This window comes from Anser anser (assembly GCF_964211835.1).
Source record: "Anser anser genome assembly, chromosome: 2".
NCBI lineage: Eukaryota > Metazoa > Chordata > Aves > Anseriformes > Anatidae > Anser > Anser anser.
Genome location: NC_139721.1, coordinates 147,024,171 through 147,048,257, shown reverse-complemented (window position 1 = coordinate 147,048,257; position 24,087 = coordinate 147,024,171). Strand labels below are relative to the sequence as shown.

The window sequence follows — 24,087 nt, the reverse complement described above, 5'->3', positions numbered from 1 at the left end:
GGTAATCCTGCCATCGATCAGCACATTTCTGTTAATCATCTTCCTCTGTTGTTTCCTCTTCGTTCTTGCTGTTGGTTGAAGCTGCTAATCTCACGCTTGCTACTTTTGAGTTCCAGATCATTTTTATTACTTCACTCCCTCTTTCTGATTCCTTCTGAAAAAAATATGCAATACTGATGATGCCACTTTATCCTCATTAATATCTTCTAGGCACTGCTGTTTTATATAAAATAGTAATGTCAAACTCTAAGTTGAATTAAGAGAAACATGAAACCTTTTTTTTTTTTTTCTCAAGGGCTGCATCAATTCAGATAATCTTAGATAGCACATGCCTGCACACTGCACAGGGGCTCACAGGCTGTGGAAAGCAAGCATTGCAGAAGCTGGCAGCATGCACGGAGTCTGCAGCTCACAGGGAATCACCGTACTTTTTTCACGTAATTGATTAAATGACACAGTGCATAGTCATCCAAAATGGAGCTTCCTAATATCTGTAATGATGTGCTTTGTTCTAATCTTTGCCTGCATAATAACAGAGGAGCATCTATCTCTAGATGAAATAAATGTAAATGGATATGACTCCGAGCCTGACTAAGTTACCAGACTTTCCAATTTCTGGAAGTAAGCTTAGAGAATATAATTTCCCCATTCTGATCCCAATGAAAAAAATAAAAAATAAAAAATCACAGGTGGAGGATTTGTTATTTTAGGGGGCCAGGCCAGCAGGTCTCCCTCTCGTCATGCAGCAGAAATAAGTGATACACGAGTCCTTAAAGGTTTATTTTGCAAAGCAGTAGAGGTTTCATAGTAGCTGAAATGTATAGTAGCTGAAATATAAATAAAGGAGAAAGGCAAATGTCTGAGGATGAGTCAGCCAGGAGGTGAATGCATTTTCTCCTAAGTGGGCTGTTCTGTAGATCGCACTGAGACTTAGAAACCAAGATAAGGCTGCAGGTTCTGTGCTTGAACTTTTTAGTAATCTGTGATTAATTGCTGGAGGATGACATCAGAAATGTCCCTGCTCTTTTTCTTCTTTCTTTTTTTTTTTTTTTTTTAGCTCCTATTTCCTTAGCCTTCTGTTCTCTTGCCTTTTCCCTTTTCTTTCATTTTTTTTCTCTAATTAATTATAAATAAAAAAGCCTGCACGTTCTGTGCTGTCACTTGCGATGTATAACTTTTCACCAGCAATGACTTTAGCTGACAGTTTGTAATTAGATGAAGATAGAAGTTCTCTAAGTTCCAACAGCGTATCTGCACTTCTTGTCTTCTGGGTGTTTTTGCAAACTTAACTGTGTAAATCAGGACTTTTACATGTGAACATGTAGAATTGTTTCTGCTTCTATAGCCAATCAGATTAGTATTATTTAGGTCACATCTTTGCAAGAAAGCTGTGTTATGTGGCAATATCAGCTACAGGAGTGATTTTTTTTTTTTTTTTTTTCTGACTGGGGAAAACCCGAGTGCAATATGCAGCTAAACTAGAAGAATCCCCACAAAGACATCAACGAAACAAATCATGCTTTTTCCTGGGAGAGCTTATTTCTCTTTGGGTAGAGCTCTACAGGTAAGATTGCTCTTTTTATTTCATTTTTTTTTTTCCCCCGTGCTCCGCCCAGCGCTACCCCCGGGCCAGGCTGCCAGCATGGCCGCAGCGGCGCGGCCCCACCACCGGCAGGCCTCGGGCCGGGCCCCCCGGCTCCTGAAGCCCCGAGCGTCGGCGGCCGGAGCCGGGCGGGCAGCGAGCCCCGAGGGCGGCGAGAGGCGGCCGCAGGAGCCCGGGGCGGGCAGGCGGCCGGCCGCCATCCCGCTGTGCCCCCCGGGGCAGGCCGCGGCCCTCGGCGGGAGCGCTGCGGGTCGCCTCAGGGCCCAGCGCGGCCTCCTGTGCTCCAGCGGGCGAAGAACCCTCTGTGCCCCTCACGCCGGTCTTTAAAGTTCACCCTGTGATTTTTTACAGCATCAAATCCGACTAGCCAAAGTGGCGACTCGGTGGGCTGACGCGAGGGCTCCTCTTCTGAGCTGCCCCCATGTCCCCTTGGCAAGCCGCCTTGCAGCTCCAAATGCACGTGCTGCGAAGGGGATGCTGAGAAGCTGCAAAATGAATTCCTCCTGCGTCCCCTCCACATCTGACCGGGCAATCCCGGCTGACGTTAACAGAAGTGCCAAAAGTGGGAAAACTTAGCTCATGCTAGCCTTATATAGATCTCGCTGCAGCCTACCTGCTCGATCTGTATTTATTCCCTTTTAGTATCAGTACTGCTCGCTGGGAATTCGTTGTGAAGTTAAATGAAAACTACTTCCCAGAGCAGTAAGAAATATTTAAACACTTCAGGCATTCAGTCTGTGATTCAGAGATTTATTTATAAAACTGTTGATTTTGGGACACTAAACCATTGCATTCAAACTGCAGAAGTGAGTCATATTTGTGGGAGGTAATTACTACCAGAAAGCACAACTAACTTTTGTAGGTTTCTCTGTAAAATGTCCACTTATGATCTGCAACTACTAAAAATAACATGCCTTGCTAGATTTCAGCATAAGCTATCTTTACAGAATTATGTGGCTTTATATGTTCTGTTTTCCTGACATATGATAAAATAAATGACTAACATGCTTGAGAATTTATTTGGGTGTTTTATGTGGACCGTCCTGACCAGGTAACTTATTCAGCTTACATATGTTTCGTGAAGAACCAAAGACTTTGTTGTAACTCTTAAAGAAAACGCATTTGTCATAGGAACAATGATTGGAGCTAGCACTTACAAATAGCGTTTGTTCGTCGTAAAGGTCTCTGGATTTCTTGTTTTATCCAAAAACACAGTAATCTACTCAGTCTGTTCCGAGTAGGTCTTGAGGGAGTTCCAGATGTCCAACACCTGCAGGAGCTCCTTGCAGGGCAGGAGGGAACTTTCCTCATTATCCCTCAGTCATGACTGAGGAATTTAAGTTTATTTAACTTGTGGTCACTTAGCAGCACTCCCTACCAGCAGATGAGTCAGATGCTATGCCACCTATCCTAAGGGAATACAGTGCAGTTGGATTCAGAAAAAGAATGTCATCCGTCCTGGCACACGAGGCTTTGAACAGTTTTTCCCATGCCACTCTGAGAGAACTTAAGGTGCACCGTAAACCCAAGTGGCCTTTCGCTGCTCACAGCCCAGGAGTCATTGCTAACAGACCAAAAATGGAGGTGCTATCCAGAATTTAAACCACAGGCCTCTGGGTATCTCCTTCCTCTCCAAAATTTGCGGTTATAAAAGAGGCTTCCTTAAAAACTGCAATTACCTGTGTCAGGAATTTGCCCGCAGTCAGTCGTCTCTGCTACAGTTCCCGGGGTCTCGTAACTGATCAGAGTTGGGAAGTCTTTCTTCTGATTTCTGTGTTCCTGCACAGTGAATCCAGCTCCCACAGACCGCACAGCCTCAGCGAGGTAGTGGTGGCGGTCAGAGGTGGGGAGGACAGGATTTGCGCTTGCTTTTCCATAACTAAAAAGTATTATCTTTTACTATGCCTCTTTGAGAAGCTCCACCCTATTCTAACCACGGTTCTCTGACAAACACTTCATTTATTTTTCCTTTTTTTTTTTTTTTTTTTCTCTTTGCTTTGATCAGATTTTAATTACCAGCTGGCTCTGGGCAAATGTGCTGCTCTTGGCCATGCCCTTTGGTTGGCAGAGGGACTGTCCACAATAAGGGATCTGCCTGTGCTGATGGGATGCTACCGTGATGTGCCCACTTGGGAGGAGGGCTGGGTGAGTGCCCACCCACGCCTCGAGACACACGTGTAGGATGTCGGCTGGTGGCCAGGGAAGGTCAGGACTGACTCTCACCAGCACGGGAGTAGGCTTGGGCACACTCTCCATGAAGTTATGAATTGTATATTTGAGGGGCGGTATCAGTGCTACTTGCTGCGGGAAGGCAAAATTGTGTTTTCCCTTCAATTCATTCTACAGGAAAATAAGAATTATGATTTCAATCTGATTAATGGCCCACTCATGCTAGTGTCTTCAGCCAAGGAGCAAGGGTCCCCAAAGCTTCAGATACAGAGATAAAACCTGGTACTAAATCTTTATATAATAAAGATGCTTGTTAGGCAAAAATCTTCCTAATATCAAAGTTATTTTTGCATGAGAGGTTGACAAAAGATGAGCACAAATCTCTTGTGAAGGCTTATCTGGTGGCTTTCAATAGGAAGCAGTTGCATCCTGAAAAAAGTGCAGTGATGGCCTTGATATCAGAAAACTATTTCACCAGATAGCCATAAGTTATGGATATTATTTCACAGAATAGTCACTATCAAAATGCGTTAAAGATAAAGATAACATCGATATTTCTCTCCCCACAGACATTTTAGAGTTTTCGATGTTCATGTTAGATGGTGGCTTAAACCAAATAGTCCTTACAGTAAAATTGGCAAGGCAGTTTAATTGCTGTGGTCCTTTAGTTGGTGTATTAGGGATTCAGTGGTCACGTGTAATAAAAAGTTAAACACACATTCACCAAGCTTAAACATTTCTTAGATGTAATTTAACTTTGTAATCTCAAATCAGATATTCTTTGTCAATAATTTTTAACCTTCCCAATTTTAGAAGTTTAGCTTTGCCTGTACATCATGCTTGTGTCGAGGAGGGGTCTCTGTTAACTCCTCTGCACCCCTTTCAGCCTCTCAGAAAGCCTCTCTGGAAGGCTTTCAGCAGAGCTGGTGTTCCCTGCTCAGCTTCAGGCTGTGTTGTGAGCTGAAGGGTTTGAGGCACGCTGTGTGCTTGCTGAAGCTGGTCTGCTTTTCTGCTTTTCTGACTCACAAGTTCTCCTGCAGCAGTGAGAGTGGTGCATCCTGCTTCACTCGGGCATTTAGATCTGCCTACAGTTGCCTAAAGTCAGCCTCACATATATGCAAAATATAATCCTGGTGGGAACCAGCATTTCCCTGGAAGAGCTGTTTCCCAGCCGCATCTCATTTAACACTCCTGCACCACGTTTGCTGCTATTTCACAGGAGAGAGAAATGCGAGGGAAGAGAATCGTATTTAAATTGTTTGTTCTTCTTGAGCCTGGTTCAAATCCCATTAAATTATATTTCTGCATTACAGTTACTTGGTCTTCTTTGGGATACCAGTGTTGCTCCTGAGCAAGCAGACAAGGGGCTGAATGCTGCTGTTCCTGCGTTGCGTGGCTCCATCACCAGTGGTGAGGCCACACACGGGTTTTGGGTGATGTTTGCTGAAATCCCAGCTCTAGCTCCCAGTTGGAGCAGGAGGTGCTAAGCCAGCATGGTGGAGCGCCTGCTGCCACTGCTGCAACAAGAAGCAGATAAAGGCAGATAAAAGGCGTAATCCTGCTGGGAGGGCTTGATTAGCAGCAAGGAGGGCTTGGCTGGAGGGTTTGAAGGAGTTGCCGATTAAATGCTGCTCCAGCTCCCACCCCAGGGGTTAAACCAGGCTTCCTCCCCCCCCTTCCCCACTCCACTATTTTTAAGCAGTTAGTTGGTGCAACCTCCTGTGAGTTAGACAGGCGGAAACTGTTCTTTATGGCATTTCTCCCTTTCTAACAAGGACCAACCTGCTCCAGGGCTTTGGGGTAAGGGAGCGTTCAGGCCAGTAATTGACCTTCTTGAGATGAACAGTGGACCAAGACCTTTCTGATGCCAGAGCACCAAGGAGTGGGCTGCAGCCCCCTGTGTGGCCATGTTGCCCATGTCGGCAGGGCTGCAAGCATCCATCCAGCATGGGCTTCCCACTCTGGTCTCCCATGGCCACCCCTTTGCTCCCATCCTCGCTGGCCCTCTGACTTCTGTCTCCTACAAGATGCTCACCTGCAGCTCCAGCTCTGTGCAGGATTACCAAGCCCAGACTTTGCACTGAGACTTACCGTGTGCCTTCTTGCTTCTCTGCCCTTCCTGCTTTGTTGAGGATCCTACCTTGTAGCTTCTTCAGAGACACTTTTCCTTGATATGGAGAAGTGTAAGAAAGGCTGCCTGCAAGACAGAATGGTGACTGCATTTTGGTATGGAGCTCGAGTCCTGCAGTCTCTCATTTAAGCGTTTGTAAGGGCAATCAGAAGCATTTCCAAGCCAACCACTTCCAGTGATTCACCTTCAGGGGACCCAGAAGTGTGGTGGGGACTACAGAGATAAAGACTGGTCATGGATTACTGATAAAAAGAAAGAAATTTTAGTAAAACAAGTTAACTGCTAGCTGACAATTTGTTTGCCAAGTTTTAGTCCCGTCGAGCTGAAGTGGCCAAGTTCTTAATGCCAACAATTGAGGTTTGTAAAGGAAATACCAAATCAACCTTGGCGGAAAAAGAGGCAGACATTAAATTACAGAGCAAAGAATGCATTTGCTTTGTAGGTGGAGAAATAAACAAGTTACTAAAAGGAAAATAAGTTTGACTTTTCCAGTTTGATTGTTTGATTCCTGTCCCTAAGCAAAAAGAGGCCAAAGAGGAAAAGTGCAACATTTATCAGTAACTGTTGAACTCGAGCAAACGCTCGGCAAGCTGTACAGAATTGTTGGCAAGGGGAGCGGGGAAGGGGACTGATACAGGGAAGTGCTGCAGAACTGCTCAGAAACTGTTGCTCTGTCTCATCATGTAAAGATTTAAAAAGAGACCAGACCACAAAGTCCTGACTGTTCTTTTTTTTTTTCTTTTTTTTTTTTTTTTCCAGCAAGTGCCAAAAAGACACATTCTTTAATGTATGCAATAGTTTTTCTTGGATACAATGTCGACGATATACACTTGTCATTGGACATATTTGTGTAATTTTCCCTCTATAACGTGTAACAGTGTGCCCCTGAATTCCTGCAGCAGCAGAAGACCAGCTGAATTCACCGTAAAGGCTACCTTCCATCCAAGAGGCATTCCATCGGAGCTGCAGAAACTATTCACGGTGCAGGGACTGCCAAGGCACACTGGAACGAGGATATCAAAATCTTCTCCTGTAATATTATTTCAGTCATTTCAGTTTTATAAAGGACAAAAGAAAACATTACACATTGCATGGGTAGGCTTATTTGTCTACTCTACAAGGCCGAACGTGACAGTTGTACCTGAAAAACCACTTCTCAGAATTAGCAGGTTTATTTTGTATTGCAGCTTGCCAAAGCCCGATTTCCAAACCCAGTGATGGACATCAGAAAGAAGACAGTAGAGAAATGCCAAAGCATAGGTGCTGGTTCTTGTACAGGAGCAACCTAGAGCTAACTCGGCCAAGCAAATCCTGCACCGGTTACATCCACAACACCCATATTGTGCGTGTAGCTACCGGCGGAGACTGGCAGGCAGCGGCCACCCTTTACAGACTGCTTTGTGCATATTACCTATGAGTGAATGTCGTCCTGGTTTTAACTTGCTAGCTCAATGCAATGCTTTCTTGTTCAATTAAGCAGATGTCATGCTACAGCAGAGTACTTCTGGTGTTTCTGCTGTAAATTATTCAAATCTGAAAAAGAAACAGTACTGGCTAATATTTGGGTACTCAGTCACGTACAGCAGGCACCTATACGTCCCTTCTGCAATGGCTGTAATGAGCTGCTGCCGCAGTTTTGCTGAATACACTGAATAGTGTTCTGCTTTTCTGTTCTTTCTGAATTGTCCTTTTCTATTAAAAAAAAGTGTTTAATAAATTTTAAGTATATATGGGAGCACTTTATCATGTGTGAGTTTGTAACCCTTATGATGCATAGGATGATACAGGCTATTGTTGCTCTTCCTTAGTCAATGCATGAACTTTGTAGTTGTAGCCTACCAAATAAAATCAGAGATAAGTTTTACTGATGAAATGATCTGTAACAACAGGAATACATTATTTAGTTTTCCTGATATGCTCCTTGCTGGAGGTAAATAAGATATCATAGCAATATCGTTCACTCAGTTATAGTTCTGCCTGTGTCAGCATTTACATTATAAACCTCTTCTTTCAGGGGTTTATAACGCAGCCATAAAATGCACTCTCATCTCAAACTTGGCACACAAGGTCTCAGGCTGGCAATGAATTTATTTTACAAAATGTGAGAACAATGCAATATCTGTTTGGCTGTGTTCAAGTTAAAATTGTTTAGCGAAGGAGTGGGCCTACACAGAGAAGCCTGCGAAGCAGCCACATGGCCGACACCTCACTCCAGCCTCTCCCTTTTAAGGTCACCAAATGCGTGAAGCCAAGAGTGTCGAAGCCTACAGTGTCTCACAACACTTTGCATGCACGCGGTAAGGTCAACCCAAAAGGTGGGGTTTCAGAAGTCTGCCCCATTGCTCCTCCTGCGGCAGAGCTCAGCCGAGCTGCTGGGCAGCTTTGGTTCCTAAGCAGACCGTCAGGACCAGCTGCGGCGGTGAGGAGCGGTGCCTGTGCCACTCGCACTTCATCACGCCAACATGGCACAACAGTGCCATCGTTCCCCACAGCGTGAGCGTTGCCTCACGTTTGTCCTCGCAGAAGGTGTGGTGACTCTGGTGGCACAAGGTGACATGGGCAGGTTCTCACCCTCGCTTCTTGTGCTGCACATGCTGGGCTTCGATGCCTCTGGACTTGTTGAGAATGTGCAATTGTATAGTCCCCAAGGCCAGGTGTTCTTCTTCAGCCTGCGATGGACACCCCAAAAGCAAGTTATCTACCACTGAGCCGTGGAAGTCCCCCTTCCCAGCAGTGTCCCCACTCAGCCTGTCCTCCTGGTGTTACCACAAGGCTTTTCCTCATGCCCTAACACCATAACTTGGGTAAGTCCACGTCTCTGGATGTACCCCAGAATTGCCGTTTCCAAGGCCATTAATGTGTTAAAAGGTGGGCGGCACTGGAAGGGCCCGTGCAGCACCTCTCGCCCAAGCACAGACACCCGCGGCTCCCGCTCGGTGCCACAGCTCAGCTCCCTGCTCCGCTCCCCGGTGTGTGTTCTGGCTCACGCTTAGTCCCCAGCCGCGCTGAGGGGTTGGGTTAGCACTGACGGAGTTTGCCAAGCTTGATGTAGAATCACCAACAGGCAATTATAAAAAACATTTACAGCAGGTAATATATAACGATAATAACGTATAGATTCTGAGTGATAACAGTTATTAACCATTAGAGAACAGGCTTTCGTTAAATCAAAATAGAAAGGATAATGAGATTTTATCTAGAATCCATCTTTAAGGCAAAGATACAGGATGTAAAGTTTCCCAAGATGAATTCAGTCTCTTCTTATGACATTTCCTTTTGGAATTAAAAAGCCTCATCCCTCCAGGTTCTCTCTGTTTCTGCGCTGCAGATGGTTGAAGATCGTGATATTGATTACATGTGTTTAAAAATGAGCTGTTTGTTCCCATATCTTTAATCCAAGTAATAGAAGACTATGTTTAGGAGAAAGAAAATCATGAATGTGGTTTTGAGAATATGCATGCAAAAGGATAGTATTAATAATGCCATCATGTTAATGTATAACTCAAATAGACACCTAGTATTCTACATAAATCAGTTTAAAGAAAAACAGACATGGTGTTCTGACTGGTTTAAGCCAAAGTTTGCATTTGGATATACATTCGGGGCCTAGTCTGACTGTGTTATTCAGCTATTTATGCCATTTGGAAGAAGATTATTTCCAGTCTCTAGCTCTGTAACTGGTCTTACCAACTCACTGACAATCTGTACCACAGAAATAGAAACCCCAGCAATTAGGTGATTAAGTCACTGACACAACCAATTCAATTAAATATTTGGACTCCGTTTTAAAATTAATGTTAACTGATAGTCAAGCCATTTTGCTGTCTCTGGGGAACATTAAGATATGGGAAGGGAATAAATCTTAATATTAAAATATGCAAGCTGTCATAACAAGGATTTGTGGAGAAAAAAAGGCAAATAAAAAAATGTAATTCAAATTAATAATAGAAAAGAAGAACCAAAATTGTACATTGCACACTTGCTGAACTCAGTAGCATCACAGTGATGTACAGCCCCTCCTGAGTGCAGGATAAAGCTTCATTGTTTTTTTTTTCCTGGCCAGGGAAGACATATACATTTTGTGACCGTAATAAAGGCATGCATTAAGCAAGCATGTTCTACTTTACATTGGAAAAGCAGGACAGATTTTTTGTAAGTGGCACCTTTTTAAGAAAAAAAGCTTAGCTAGCTAAAGCGCATATTGTCAAGGTGATGGCAGAAGTATCCACCTAACAGATAGTGACTGCGATCTAACATTAGCAGGAAAGTTGAACCCGTGAATCTAAATAACAAAAGGCTTTCAGGGCAGCAAAGACTAAAAACAAATCTCTCAGAAATCTTATTAAAAGCTCTGATAAATTCTTGGACCAAATCTGAAACTGGAAGAGGTATCCCCTTTGCTGTGACATTATTTGGTTGTGGTTATGGAGACAAGATGTTTTTCTCAGTGCTGAAACCCTCAAAATGACTGGCAGGACTCAAAGAATGAGCATGTAGGTCTCAAGTGACAAATTGTATGAAAAACTCTCATCAGCTTTCTTAGAATTGTTTTTCTTTGAACGTATGAATTAAGGAAATAGTCTGACATTTTGAAGAAAATGGACAGGGAAATTTTTCTTTCTCTGCCTAAGTCCGTACCCTTGGTTTTATCCAGAGACCCAAGGAAAGCCATCTGGGCTATGTTGGTTGCAATTTGCACACTTGTGTTTGTGTTCACCATCAAATGAGCCATCAGATGAAAACAGCTTTTGACTACCGCCAGCCCTCAGTAAGTGAAAGATTTCCTTTTTCCTTAACAATCCCCCAAGTCATTCAATTCTTCCACTTTGTCTTTGGCCCTAATTAGGGGATGGGGAAGATGCAGGTAAATTAAATTTATCTTACAGAGGTTGCCTCTCTCTCTGCAGATCCAGATTAACACCTTGAAAATTGTGTTAGCTAATTGTGAGTTCTTCTACCAGGACTGAAGGCTGTAACCATTTAGTAACACACTTTCATCCATCACTTATGTATGATATCTCATTTGCTTTCTGGTCCATGATTTCTGGGAGGCTTATTTGTCATAGAACTGTTATCTGAACCATGGTCCAAGCTGACGAAAAGACAACACTGGGTTATAAATGGTTTTATGCAACAAATACAGAGGAGGAAAAAGAGCTTCCTATTGTTACTTTCAAAGCTGAAAAACTGCTTTGAAGTCTAAGTGGACAAGAATATAGCCTTTATTTTAAATGCAGCCTCAGCTAAAGATTGCCTTATGGCAATGCTTGGTGAAACAAACTTAACAGACTCTTTGTGACATGAATCGTATAAATCATTGGCATGTTCTTTGAAAAAGTCATGATCATCAACCAGTTGAAGGTAATGAGTATCTACCAAAGAAATATTGCCATCATAATATCATCATCAGTGAGGATACAGTCTGGAACAGGCTGCCCAGAGAGGCGGTGGAGTCTCCTCGGAGACCTTCAGAAGCCGCCTGGACATGGCCGTGGGCTCCCTGCTCCTGGTGGCCCTGTGTGAGCAGGGGTTGGGCCTGCTGGGCCCAGAGCTCCCTGCCAGCCTCAGCCACTCCGCGGTTCCATGTCATTCTGTGATACTTAGGTGAAAGTGGGTTAAGCTGAGCTGAACGCAAAGCCCCCATGAAGAGGAGCATTCATCAGTGGCCAGGCCTGGTGGTGTAGGAGGACCAGCTACAGGGACAGGCCAGCTCCTCTTCCTCCACTCTCCTTCCTTCCACCACCAAGCTGGCAATAACTGCGGTCTGCATGCTCATGTTCCGACCATGAAAGCATTCATGTGGCGCCTTCTTATCTGCAGTTCTGCAGTCACTGTCTGAAATGAGGTAACCAGACCTGCACACATCGGCTAAGATGTAGGAGCACTTTCTTGTAGATCTACCCTTAAACTTACCGTGATTGCTACTTTCAACCAAAAAGCACGAGGCTTATTCAGCAGTCAGTATATGGCTGCAGATACAGCTCTCCATTGTCATATTTAGACTAGCGCAGGTGTCTTGCTAGTAGAGTTGGAGGTGAAATACACAGCTGTCACCATCAATCCCTGTGCAATAGCAGGTAGCTCTCACCTCCTGGCCGAGATGGGAGGGTGCATGGGCGAGAAGGATGCCAAGGATTTGAAAGGAAAGTCCATTTTTCAGTGGACCTTTGCACTGTAAATCAAGTGTGCTCTAGTTCTTACTTGCCTTAACAAGTAAACATATTTTTTCTGGTAGAAATGGCTTCAGATTACAATGAGAATTTGACCCTATGAAAACATCTTATTCAGTTTATTTATTCAGAGCAGTTTGCAAAGTTGATGGAGCCCATATTCTTGACCCAATCAACCTATCGTTAACCACGTTTAACACTTCACCCCAGTAAAAAAGAAAGGGTAGTATAAATATTGCTTAGTCTCATTTTCCATATTCCCAGTGTTATTATTTGAGTGTCACATGGGCCTTTCACATATATTTAAAGCACATATGTTGAGAGGAGCCCTTTGACTCTGCCCTTTTTGTTATTTCAATGTCCAGGAATGAAATACACTGTTTATGTGACTCCAGGCTTTGCACTTGTTCAGATGCTGTGTGTACCATTCATAAGCTGGATTTATAAAATGGAATGACCTCAGCTGCTGAGTTTTCAAGCCCCAGGTCCAGATGTTGACACAAATCCTTCAGTCTGAAACTCATTTTTTTCTTTATGATATTGATTTTTTTTCCTTGCTAGTTAGAAAAATACATAATTAAAGAATCTCCATATCCAGCCTTGTTCTTCACTGAAACTCAATTTCTTCTTTCCTTATTTACAATTTCTTCTTTCTTTCTTTATTTACTTTTCCAAAACATGCTTCTGAGAAGTTGCGGTTTCTCCTCATTGCAGAAGACAGATAGAACTCTATTAGCTTAAGACACTAGGTAAGGTTCTGCCCTAAAAACAGGCATGCAATAAGTCCAAGTCCAGGTCCACTTGGAGGAGGACCTGAAAGCACCTCCATTGCCCAGATGGAGCAAGTGACAATGTCTAGTGGATACAACTTTTATAAAGCGCTTTATATTTTCAAAATCCAAATTACATGTTGTCCCAGAATTGCACTCCCCCCCCCCCCCCCCAAATTATTATCCTCGTTTTTCCTTAAAATAATTATACTATGATATTTGCTCTTAGCTTGGGATGAACTAGAAATCAGGAATGGCTGATTCTTGCTAATGTGCTATTGCACCAGACCATCTAATGCTTTCTCTACTCTGGTCTTAAACCACTGTATAAGAATAAAACATCAATTGACTCTTTCTTAGCACTTGCTTTTATTCAAATTTTTTTTTTCCCCCTGAGAAAAGGAGAAAAGGGTTGAACTTCTAGAATTTTTGGTTTCCCTGTTGTGAAATAGACCCAGAATACCTTGGAGGAAGGCTTTAATAAAACGAGTGATTTCAAGGTAGGAGGTCATGCTGGCAGGAGGTCTCAAGCTAGGCTCAGGATATATGAACCTGCACGGAAGCTGGGGGAGGAAAACAGCCTGCAAGGCAGAATATTTTGGAGAAGGCACTAGAAGGTCAGTCCCTGAACACAGCCCCATGTTTGCCACAGGTGCAACATCTTTGTAGATCATCCCCTGTATTTTCCCTGCTTTGGCCCCAACGCTTGATACACGCTGTTAGCGTGCAGTGTGGTTCACAAACAGATGCCAGATAAAGCAGTGTAAGTAGGCAGGAAGAGAGTCAGGACACATTAGTGCTGAATTTCCAGGCAAAAGATACTTCGAGTAGGGGGTGAGTGGGAGTAAAAACCGAATGTTTGTACAGAGCCATGGCCATAGTCATGAAAAGAAGAAATCAAAGGTAAAGCCTTTTAATTTATTTATCTTGCTTTTGCTCTTGTTCTCAGTACACACTCTAAAAGACAAAGAGTGAGTGAGACTTCAGCAAAGAATAATTCCCAAAACACAGAAACAGTGGATAACAGCGATGGATGAATAGCCTATTCCAGGCAGATGTGACTGCCTAAGAAGAAAACTGAGATTTCTAGTACATAGATAAGAAATCTGGCATCCTCTATGAGACGATAAAGACTCCCCAGTTAATGACAGGATGACTCGAGATACATGTGCTTCCAGCTTGTAGGAGTGATTGCAGAAAGAAACAGTTCAAAACCATAGATAAATGTGTGGTCCTCAAAATAGTAAGGGCCACCAGTCTGTCCTGGGAAAAAAATGAAAGCATTAATAACACCAGGTCAGGACAGTTGTGTAGCCTAATACTAAAAGACCTCAGGAAATAGCAAGGACACAGACTGAGACTGCAGTGTCATGGTCCAAGATATTTGCTGTGGGAAGCAACACAGAGACCAAAACCCAATACCTAGTCATTAAGTAAGGGTGAAAGGGCTGGAGAAAACATATTGCTTCATATCCTAATACAGCAGGTATAGCAACAGCAACAAGAACAGAAGTCATCAGAGAGGAGGCAGTCTGCAGTGTCAGACACCACAGAAAGTTGTCTGTCCTCTCCCGCGAAGTCAGAAAAATGGTTGAATAAGGTTGGTGGTGCAGCCAGGTGAATGGGGCACTGCTGAAGAGCTGAGTGAGATGCAGAAGGGTGACCAAGAGCTGGGCTGTACCACAAACCCATCCTGTCACCAGTAAGGGGATGCAGGTGACCGTTCAGAAATCCCAAACCAGAACTGCTGCCACCTGGGCTTGGAGCACCCCCAGCTTCTGCAGGAGGTGGGAGGCCAGGCGGGGTCCGAGTGGTCCTCCTGGGAGGAGGCCCTGGGGGACCACAGCCTCTGAGAGGCCGAAATACGTGCTGCAGCCAGACACAGCCTCCCCTGCCCCGCTCCGCAGGGTGCACCCGTGACTGCCAAGCTGCAGGCCATTTGTTTTGGTGAGACGGTGAAAAAGGACGTGCAGGCCTGCAAAAACAGGCATCATTCATCCTCTAATCCCAGCACAGAACGGGGCTGCCCGTGGCTGCGAGAAAGCCGTCAGGTAAACAAAGCATCCGCGCTGGCCCAAAGCGGCTGAACGGAGCATTGCGAGTTATTAATGGCCGAGGAGACGCTCCCTGGTAGTGCATGGAGCTGCATTTGCCATGCTGCACAGTGCCCGTCCTGGCTTCCCGAGACAGATGAGCCATCAGCCACCTACCAGCGCCGGCCGCAGCTTCTGGCAAGGGAGGCTTGGCAGAAATGCCCTGGGCGGCCGGCCAGGCTCGGAGGAGCTGCAGCACGAACTGACCCGGCACCAGCAGCTCCCAGGCATGGCAGGCACGTTGCAGACAGCGCCGGACGCCGGAGGAAGCGATCGGGAAAGCGTTGCTGAGCTCTGCAACCTCAGCATGAAGGTCAGGAGGAGAATATTACGGCAAAATGGGTTTAGCTCGCGGCTAATCCCCTCCGTTTAACACCTGTTGAGTTCTGAAGAACTTTGAGTGACAAGCCGCAGCCAAAAGAAGAAATCTGGCCATTTGTGCCGACAACCTGCTGTCTTTCCTCGCTCTGGAAAGCCCAGGAACAGGCACCTGGAGGGCCTCCTTGGTGAAGTGCCAGCCTCAGCCCCTGTGGGGCAACCAGAGCTCCAGCCTGCTGCCTTAGGAGGACGCCTGGCAGTTAAGCAGAGCAAAATCCAGCATTTGCTGCGCATTTGCTGGCAGAGTTCCAGCGTTCCCTATGAAAGAAAAAGGCTGAGAGAAGATTTTCTACCCTCTATTTTCACTGGGTCCTTTATTTCAGCCTTGGACATGGAGTAGATGGGTGGCCTCACGATAAGTATTCCAGAGAAGTCCTGATGACACACGTAACCGCGCCAAGCAACTACGCGATTATTTTTAGTACTACTGTGGCATATAAGGTACTGCCATTGCAACAACATCCAAAATGCATTTATCTCAGGAAAATAAATAGTATTTAACACACGATGACAGTGTGTTGGGAATGCCTAGGCATCTAACAAAACACTGAAGAACTCAGGGTGCTATAGAGTAAGGCAACCCGTGGCCAGTTGCAAGAGGATGCTGCCAAAGAAACCACCCCTGCTGCTTGGTATGAGGCCATCCGTGACCAGGAACTACTGCAGAGCAGTAGTCCCGACAGGCTGTCATCAGGAGATGGACACACAGTCAGGCCAGTGAGCAGCTCTGCCACCAGACTGGAACGCTCAGCTGCTGTACATCAAACAGGGGTAATACAGCCTTAAAAAAGGGCCAGAAGTGACTTGTTCCATTTTAAGGACAGGAACTACATGCCAGTAGTAAACTGTTAATCCTTTTTTTTTTTTTTTTTTTTTTTTTTTTAAATGGGCTAAATGGAGGGCATTCAAGCAAGAATTGAGATCACGAAGCACAAGTTACACTTTCAAAGCCTGACACGCTATTCTCAGACAGTAGGTTGCAATGCAGTGAAGTAAAATTCAAATGGCTCAGTATCAGGGGAATCTGAGCCCAAGACATCTTCCCCCGGGTACCTACAAACAAGTGAAAGGCAGCAATGACAGTAAAGAGCCCGGAGCAAGAACTGCACAGACAGAAGGGATGTCTACTCAGAAATGCTGTGCTCCTGCAGCAGCCCTCCTGGGGACTAAACACTGGTTCAGCAAGAGACCGATCAGTAGAAAAATCAAGACCCCAGGGGAAGCTGACAGACAGGCTGTCAGCAGGCACAGGGAGGACGATCCTGGAATAGACCAGCAGCTCGCCACAATAAATGGAGGATATGGAGGTACTAGAGGGCTGTGGTGAAGGGGAAGAACAGCCATCAGGCAAAAGGCCTCGTTGTGATCTGCAGCAGGGCACAGCTGGGTTCTTGGGGCAGCAGTGGAGGACAAAACTGGAGACAAGTCAGCAGGAGGGAGCTGGCAAGCACAGAGGACACAGCGAGATCTCAGGAATTTTAACTGGTTTGATCGGTGCTGGGGAAATGAGGTGTCCCAGGAAGACAGAGGAGCAGCGGGGCACCAGCCAGCAGGACCCCAGCAGCCAGAGGCTTGTAAAGCCCCAGCAGCAGCAACAACACAAACAAGATGAGGAAGACTGGACTGAAGGGGAGCACGCTTGAAAGACAGTGAGGCTGGAGGTAAGGCCCGGCGGCAGCAGTAAAAGTCAGTGCCCGGCCCAGGCTGTGCAGGAGGAACTCGGCGCTCAGCAAGAGCTGCCAACGTGGGCACAATAAACAGCTAGGAGGAGATTAACGACCTTCACTGGTCTCAGAAGGAGCATGCGTGGCCGTGGCAAGGGGCTTGGAGGGGGCACCAGCAACTGCATCTGCGTTTGCTTGGCTCGAATGGCTGCAGCGGTTCAGGTTTTACAAGTGCGGAGTCCTTTCATGTTGTTGTCCAGCGCCCAGAACATGAAACACTTGGGGTGAAATCCTGCCCCCTCCGAAGTTAATGGGAATGTTGCCTTGAGTCTGGTTTCTCTCCGCTCACACTATCTGCTATAAGGAAAGACAGATCCCACCTTGAGAGAGGGAGGGGGGGAGGGAGAGGAAGGAGGCAACAAAAAGCATTAGAGCAGCTTTGCTGTTGAGCGTGTGCCGGGGGCGGGGGACAGGGCTGGTGTCCCTTGCTGCCAGGGACAGAGGCAGGCCCCTGGGGCTCGCTGAGCTGAGCGGAGACAGAGAACAGGGCTGGGAGGGCAGGAAAGCCCTCGGCAGAGGGAAGGAAACGGAGGGGGGAGCTGGCAGGGGAACAAAAGAGCAAGCTCAATTAAAAGCTGCAGCAAGGAGCTCCCAAAGAGCCCGTGGGGCAGAAGAGCAGTCGGGAGCCAGCCACCAAAAAGGCACCGCGACAACACCAGCAAAGGTGTAACAGAGTTGGGAAGTGCACAGGGACAGGTCCCCTGCACTGCTTTTCTGGTACATTTGCTTTGCTGCTGAATCGGCAGGGCAGAGCCTTCTTCTGCTGTACGGGGCTGGGAGGTGGGGGTTAACTTCAGGGCTTTGTAAACTGAGCAAGGGATAAGTTTATTTCTTCACACTCATCACAGGAGGGAGGCAGGCAATGCCATGGTCTGGTCTGTGCGTTTCAGCAGGAGACCTCAATCCTGTGAGTTAGCAAAAAAGCAAGTGGCAGAAGCACGGAGATAGGACGATAATGTCCAACAAATAATACAGTACCTGGGAATTATGTGAGATGCCACCAGAGGAAAAGTAGCAGCTGCATGCTGCTGAGCTGTGCCAATTTGTTTAACTTGAGAAAATAGTTTTTGTTATATCTTTGGAAGAGAGACTACAGGAGACACAAAGAGAGACCTTGCAGAAGAGGTCCTTTCCTTTAGCTGAAAGCTACAGCTTTGGTACATACAATCCCTGATTGTGACAGTGCTGAAAGTGCTACAAGAAAACCAGAGAGAAAGGAAATTCCCACAGTAGAGCTGCCAGTCACAGATGACAGCAGTGCTGAGAAGGTAGAAAAAGAGCCAGGGAAAGAGAAGTTTGCAGGCAGACCTGCTTAGGACTCTTTTTTTCCCCTTTAGCTGCAATGTTTTCTGATGGGAAATGCTCTCTTGGCTGTATTGAAGTTTCCCCTTTTTCATTTGCTTGAAGAGTACATGTCTGAGGCTGGTTGCTTGCCTAGGAGCCTCTTGCCAAGTTCCCTTTCCGGCAGAAATGGACACGAATTACCTGGGGGGGCTGTGATGACCAAGTCCAGTGCCTTAACCCCCCTGGACCCAGCAGTGGTGCCAGGGCCCCATCCACCACCTGCAGCGCCAGTGCTGTGGGTGAGGGCTGGGCTGGGCCCCCACAGCCCCCCAGTGCGCCTTGGCAGTGGGAGTGGGCAGGCAGGGAGGAAGCAGAAACCTTTCAGTTTTCACTCTTATAACTAAGGTGGAAAGCCATTTCTGTGCAAATCATGGTGTCTTCTGTGCTCTTTCTTACCTGAGGGCTATTTTCCGTGAGGAGCTGACCAAAAGGGCCAACCATACCCTGGGGTGCACCAAGCACAGTCTGGCTAACCAGCTGAAAGAAGCAATTGTCCCATTATACTCAGCATTGGTGCGGCCTCACCTAGAGTTGTTTGGGGCAGCAAGATATCAGAAGGACATAAAACTATTAGAGAGTGTCCTAAGAAGGGCTACCAAGATGGTGAAGGGTCTGGAGGGGAAGGCGTATGAGGAGCGGCTGAGGGCCCTGGGTTTGCTCAGCCCAGAGCAGAGCAGGCTGAGGGGAGGCCTCATGGCGGCCTGCAGCTCCCTCACGAGGGGAGCGGAGGGGCAGGCGCTGAGCTCTGCTCTCTGGGGACAGCGACAGGACCCGAGGGGACGGCATGGAGCTGGGACAGGGGAGGGTCAGGCTGGGTGTCAGGAAAAGTTTCTTCACTGAGAGGGTGGTCGGGCACTGGGACAGGCTCCCCAGGGCAGTGGTCACAGCACCAAGCTGCCGGGGTTCAAGAAGTGTTTGGACAACGCTCTCAGACATAGGGTCTGATTTTTGGGGTGGTCCTGTGTGGAGTCAGGAGTTGAACTCAGTGATCCTTGTGGGTCCCTTCCAACTCAGGATACTCTGTGATTTGATGATTTTGTGTTGTGACAAACATAATTACAAAGCCTCTGTATGCAGACACTGGCTGCAGCTTGGGGCTGTCTCCTCTGAGCACGCATCTCCCTCTGGTGCTGCTCTGGGGACCGGCCTGGACAAGGCAACGAAGCTCCTGTCCTCCAGCTCCTGGACTCACCAGCACCGCACAAACCGTCGGGAGATGCAGGCCTGGAAGTGCTGGCCTCAACCAGCACCAGGCTTCCTGCAGACAAGAGCATCCTGGGTGCAGCTCACCCAGTTTGGGAGAGGAACATGTCCGTGGCTGCTGGGTGGGATGCCGGGACCACGGTGGTGGTGCGGGTGCAGCTGGCAGCCCAGGCCTGGGAGCTCTGCAGCTGCCTGTCTGTCTGTCTGCCTGTCTGTCTGTACACAGCCTCTGCTTATCGCTGGCACAACTGCAAAGAATTGTTCCCAGCTTGTCGGGCTGTTGTGAGGCCTAATTACTTAGTGTTTATGGAGAACCTCGTTCATTAGAGGAACTTGAGATATATAAGTGCATATTATCATTTAGGATACTTCAGGATGAAAGGCACTTAAGTGCTTGACAAACTGAGAAAGCAAATGTATACAGGAATCACACCGTTTGCCTCTGAAACGAAGCATCTGGGCTGATACGTAACAACTGTTCCCAACCGCGCCGCAGTGAGGCAAGAATGGTAAACCCGCGGACTCGTGCTTCCCCAGAAAAGCCAAAAATGTGCTCACGGTTGTGAACTTGCAGCACTTCATGTGCAGTAAGAAATGAACTTGCTGCCCCCAGCTTATCTCCAGAAGCCTGTGCCTGCACGCAGAGCTGGAGGAGCCCATGGAGCAGCAGACAGGTGCTGGCCAAAGCTGCCTGCTGGTCTGAGCCCTGCTCCTGGGCTGCTCCAAGGGATTTGTCTTGGATTTTGTAGCCAGACCCCACAGCTCTGGCCTCGGCAGACTAGGCCCCTCAAAGGGCTGGCATGAGAGGCAAGCTTGAAGGTTGCAGCCAGTGGTATGCAACCAAAAATGTCCACTCGTGGTTTCTTCCCTGAGTGGAGAGGAGAGAGGAGGAGGAGGAGGAGAGGGGAGAGAGATCATGCATTGCACACCTGCATGAGGCAGTTTGTTCAAGCCATGCTGTTATCCCAGCCCGAACCTCCTGCAAAGCTCATCTCCTAGGAGGAGCAGCAAAAGAGATCCATAATGCATTTCAGTGCAGGAAAAGATTCATCAAACCACACTCTTTATGGCTGTGAGATGAAATACATACCAGTATATGATTTAGCTCCCCTCCAACAGGCCCTGTAGCTTTCAGAGGCATTAGCTGTGCGTCTTCAGCAAGGAGTGCTCTGTTTTTCCGTGATAAATCCGTGCTGCACCATGCCTCCCACGTGCAGAAGTACTTGATTTCTGCAGCAAGTGGAGATAGCAATGAAGAGACCTGGAAGGAAACCAGAAAGTAGATTATTGGGTACTACAGACCATTAAAACACATGCTGGAGTGAGAACAAAGCATATTAAGTGTCCTCATGTGCTACATCCTAGGCTGTGATTTGCCCAAGCTAGGAGTCTTTAAATGCATATATGCAATAATTTTTTTGCCAAGCTCCTAAACAGAATTAGTGTGTTTTACTAAATTTCATTTTCCTATTAAGTTTCTTAAACTGTGTATGTCATTCTAATGCAAAAACACTGAGTGAATAATATTTATTTTGAAGACTTGTTAGGGGAAAAAAAAAAAAAAAAGCTTAAAGAAGACTTCTTAGATACTTTGCAAGTTTACTTCTTGCAAAATAATATCAGGGTGTCCTCCTGGATCGTGCCTTGCACCAAAGGTCTTTGGCTCTCATGTCTCCCACTTTTATCATCCCTTTGGCCTCTGCTGCCTCTGGCATGCTCTCGCCAGCCATCGCCATTATCTCCCTCCGTAGGGGTAGCATGGAGGGGCTCTGCTTCTGCTTTGTGTACTCAGGGGGCAGGACCGTTGGTTATCTGCAGGACCATACGTGAGAAGACAGCACTTATCGGCTGGTCACCTTGCAGATCAGCAGCCAAACAGAAATTCAGCCTAAAACAATAGTTAACATTTGCTGGCACCTGTAGTCTACTTACATTCATCTGTCTCAAAAGAGACACACTGCCGGGAGTCTGGACAGTCTTAAAAGTTTCCAAGTCCTTATGCTGCTGGACATCTCCACCCCAGGTGACTCCCAGGAGAGGCGTTTTGATCTTTGTACCTCTAAAAGTAAAACTGCTTTTACTCATTTTGCTTTGTTCAGGACCAAAAGTGTTGGCCCTTGCTGATAAAGATACACTGAGCTGTTCTGATATGGAAAGGGCAATATAAATAAAAGTACGAAATCAATATTACTGAATGCCACTTCTATGGGAATTTAAGATTACAGAAAAGGTAAACCAACCTTATGCCATGTTGTATAAAACCAGACTTATTTTACAATGAAAGAGCATAGTACAAGGAGGGAGCATAGGGCTGTCTTTTACATTATACTCAGATTTTTGTATAAAAAATGAGTGATTCAGAGGACCTGTTATAAAAAAGCTCCTGTGATGTGACTGGTACCTCCAGCTCCCTGGGGCTGAGGTTGTGGGCATGCAGTACCTCTCCCAGCAGTGCCCTACACAGGCAGGGATCTGGCCTGAAGAAGACTGAGCTGCCTCCAGCATCGTTGACGTGGAGCCTGATTCAGCAGGATTGTCAGACAAACTTTAGCAGTGTAGGATTTCTCACAACCCAGGGCTGAGGCTTTTTTTTTATTTTTTTTTTTCAAAAAACTTCAGTGTTACGTGGAACTGTTCCTGAGCACATATGACGTGGACATAGAGGAAACATCCCCCTCAAATATGTAGACATTAGCAAGCAGGTGTCTATGAACAAAAGAAGAAACCGAAGGAAGGAAAATCAGACAAAAAGCAAAACCTGAACAAGATAGTAAGGCCATGCCAATTTTATAATTAGTACATGATTCAGTACTGAACCCCTCAAGCACTATAAAGTCCTGAAAGGCTGAAAGTATACAGCTGAAGGCACAGGCTGAGTGGGCTGTTGTTAGCACTGCTGACACTGGAAGATATCTAACTCAGCCTTTAAATGTTGACTATTTTGAAGGGAGATATGAGAAACAAACTTTATCTAACGCAGAGCTCGATCTGCTGTGCCAGCTTCAAAAGAACAGCTGCTGTGAGTGCATTTCTCAAGGGCTGATTAAACATTGGAAGGAAATTTCCAGAGTCAAAATTTACATTGGGTAGAAGTATCTTTAAAAATAAAACACAGCCTAAGTTTAACAGAATGTTTCTGCACCAGCTGCTTCTGGAAACAGGCGCTCCAGTGCAGAAAATATGTCTTAATATTTTCAATGCTGTGTTGCATGAGAACAGGAGAGGGATATTAAGTAGGCAGAAAGTCAAAATGAAGCAGTTGCTCTCTTTACCCAAGTTCAGAGATACACAGGAAGGAAGGAAACACCAGAAGTTGGTAATGAGCAAATGAAATATTCAGATTTTTCTTCAGTGGTATTAAAAGAAATATTATTTTGTCCTTGTAAGGAAAGATGAAGGTGTGAGGTGGCGAATATAAAAACCTTTCCCCATTCCTCAGGGAAGGCAGAGAAACCCAGAAGTGGCAATGGGGCTAGGTCTGCTAGAGAAGGGAAGGGATTTGTCCTGTCCTGGCAAGGGGAAGGGTGGAGATGCTGCACCCTCTGAGGCTTCTCCCCTTTGCCAGGGCTGAGACCCACGGGGCATATTCAACCCTCATGTACAAGCTGGTGAAAGTTGTATCCTTTTTGTGTATCCTTCAACCCACCTTCGTTTACTTCAGTTTACATAGATTTAAATGTGTGCATATCTTACATATCAGGAGGCTGAAAGATGCTACAAGCTGAAGCACCTTGTAAATCACAGCAGTTCATTTTCCTTTTTTTTTTTACCAGGAGAACCCAAGAAGTAAGTTGGAGTCTAATTTCAAGCAATGAGCTCTAAGCTACACTACCATCATACAGACGTGGTCTAATCCTGCCCAATGTTTCTGCAAGCAGTGCTGCTACAAGTGCTCCTTGGGCACATCTCCTCAACGTGACCAAGGCTGATAGCTCTTAAGAGTAATGGAACGGGACATTTCTTCTAAACAAAAGGATTTTTAAACTTTACTGCAAAGTCTGCTCCTGTGTTTTTTATTAGAAAACCCAGTTTGTCTATGCAGTGAAAATAGGAACTAGAAACAAGCCTCATTTTAACCTGAGCAAGACTATTTTCTCATAGATTAGAGGAGTTTGCCTTCCTATCAGAGGGTCAGAGCTTGTCAGCTCATTGACAGAGTGACTCCAAGAAAGCAGACCTTTCTGCTTACACTACACATGGATTAAAAAACAAAAATAAAAAATAAAATAAAAAAAAGAGGAAGGGGGGAAAAAGATATATTTGTTGGCCTGTGCTTAAAAGCAGGCTGTTTTCTGTTCTGCAGCTTCCTTCTACACTGAGAAGGTGGAAGCACTTTAGTATCTTTAGCAGCAGGCAGCAAATTTTAGCTGTCTGGAGGCTGCCAGCAGAGCCTCATCCCCGGGTACACAGAAAGAGGGAGAAAAGGGAAGAGTTTGCAAAGCCCAGTTTGTAGATGAGTGGCTTCGTCCTAGGTTTTTACAGCTGAGAAATGGTGTGGGGAT

General features: G+C 46.0%; 1 long non-coding RNA gene across 1 annotated transcript; it reads left to right on the top strand.

The window, feature by feature from the left end:
- Positions 1–633: 633 nt before the first annotated feature.
- On the top strand, positions 634–7,767 carry LOC310894215. The gene is made up of 2 exons (XR_014579679.1): positions 634–1,564; positions 6,663–7,767. It is a non-coding gene; the product is annotated as an uncharacterized lncRNA (long non-coding RNA).
- The last annotated feature ends 16,320 nt before the right edge of the window (positions 7,768–24,087 follow it).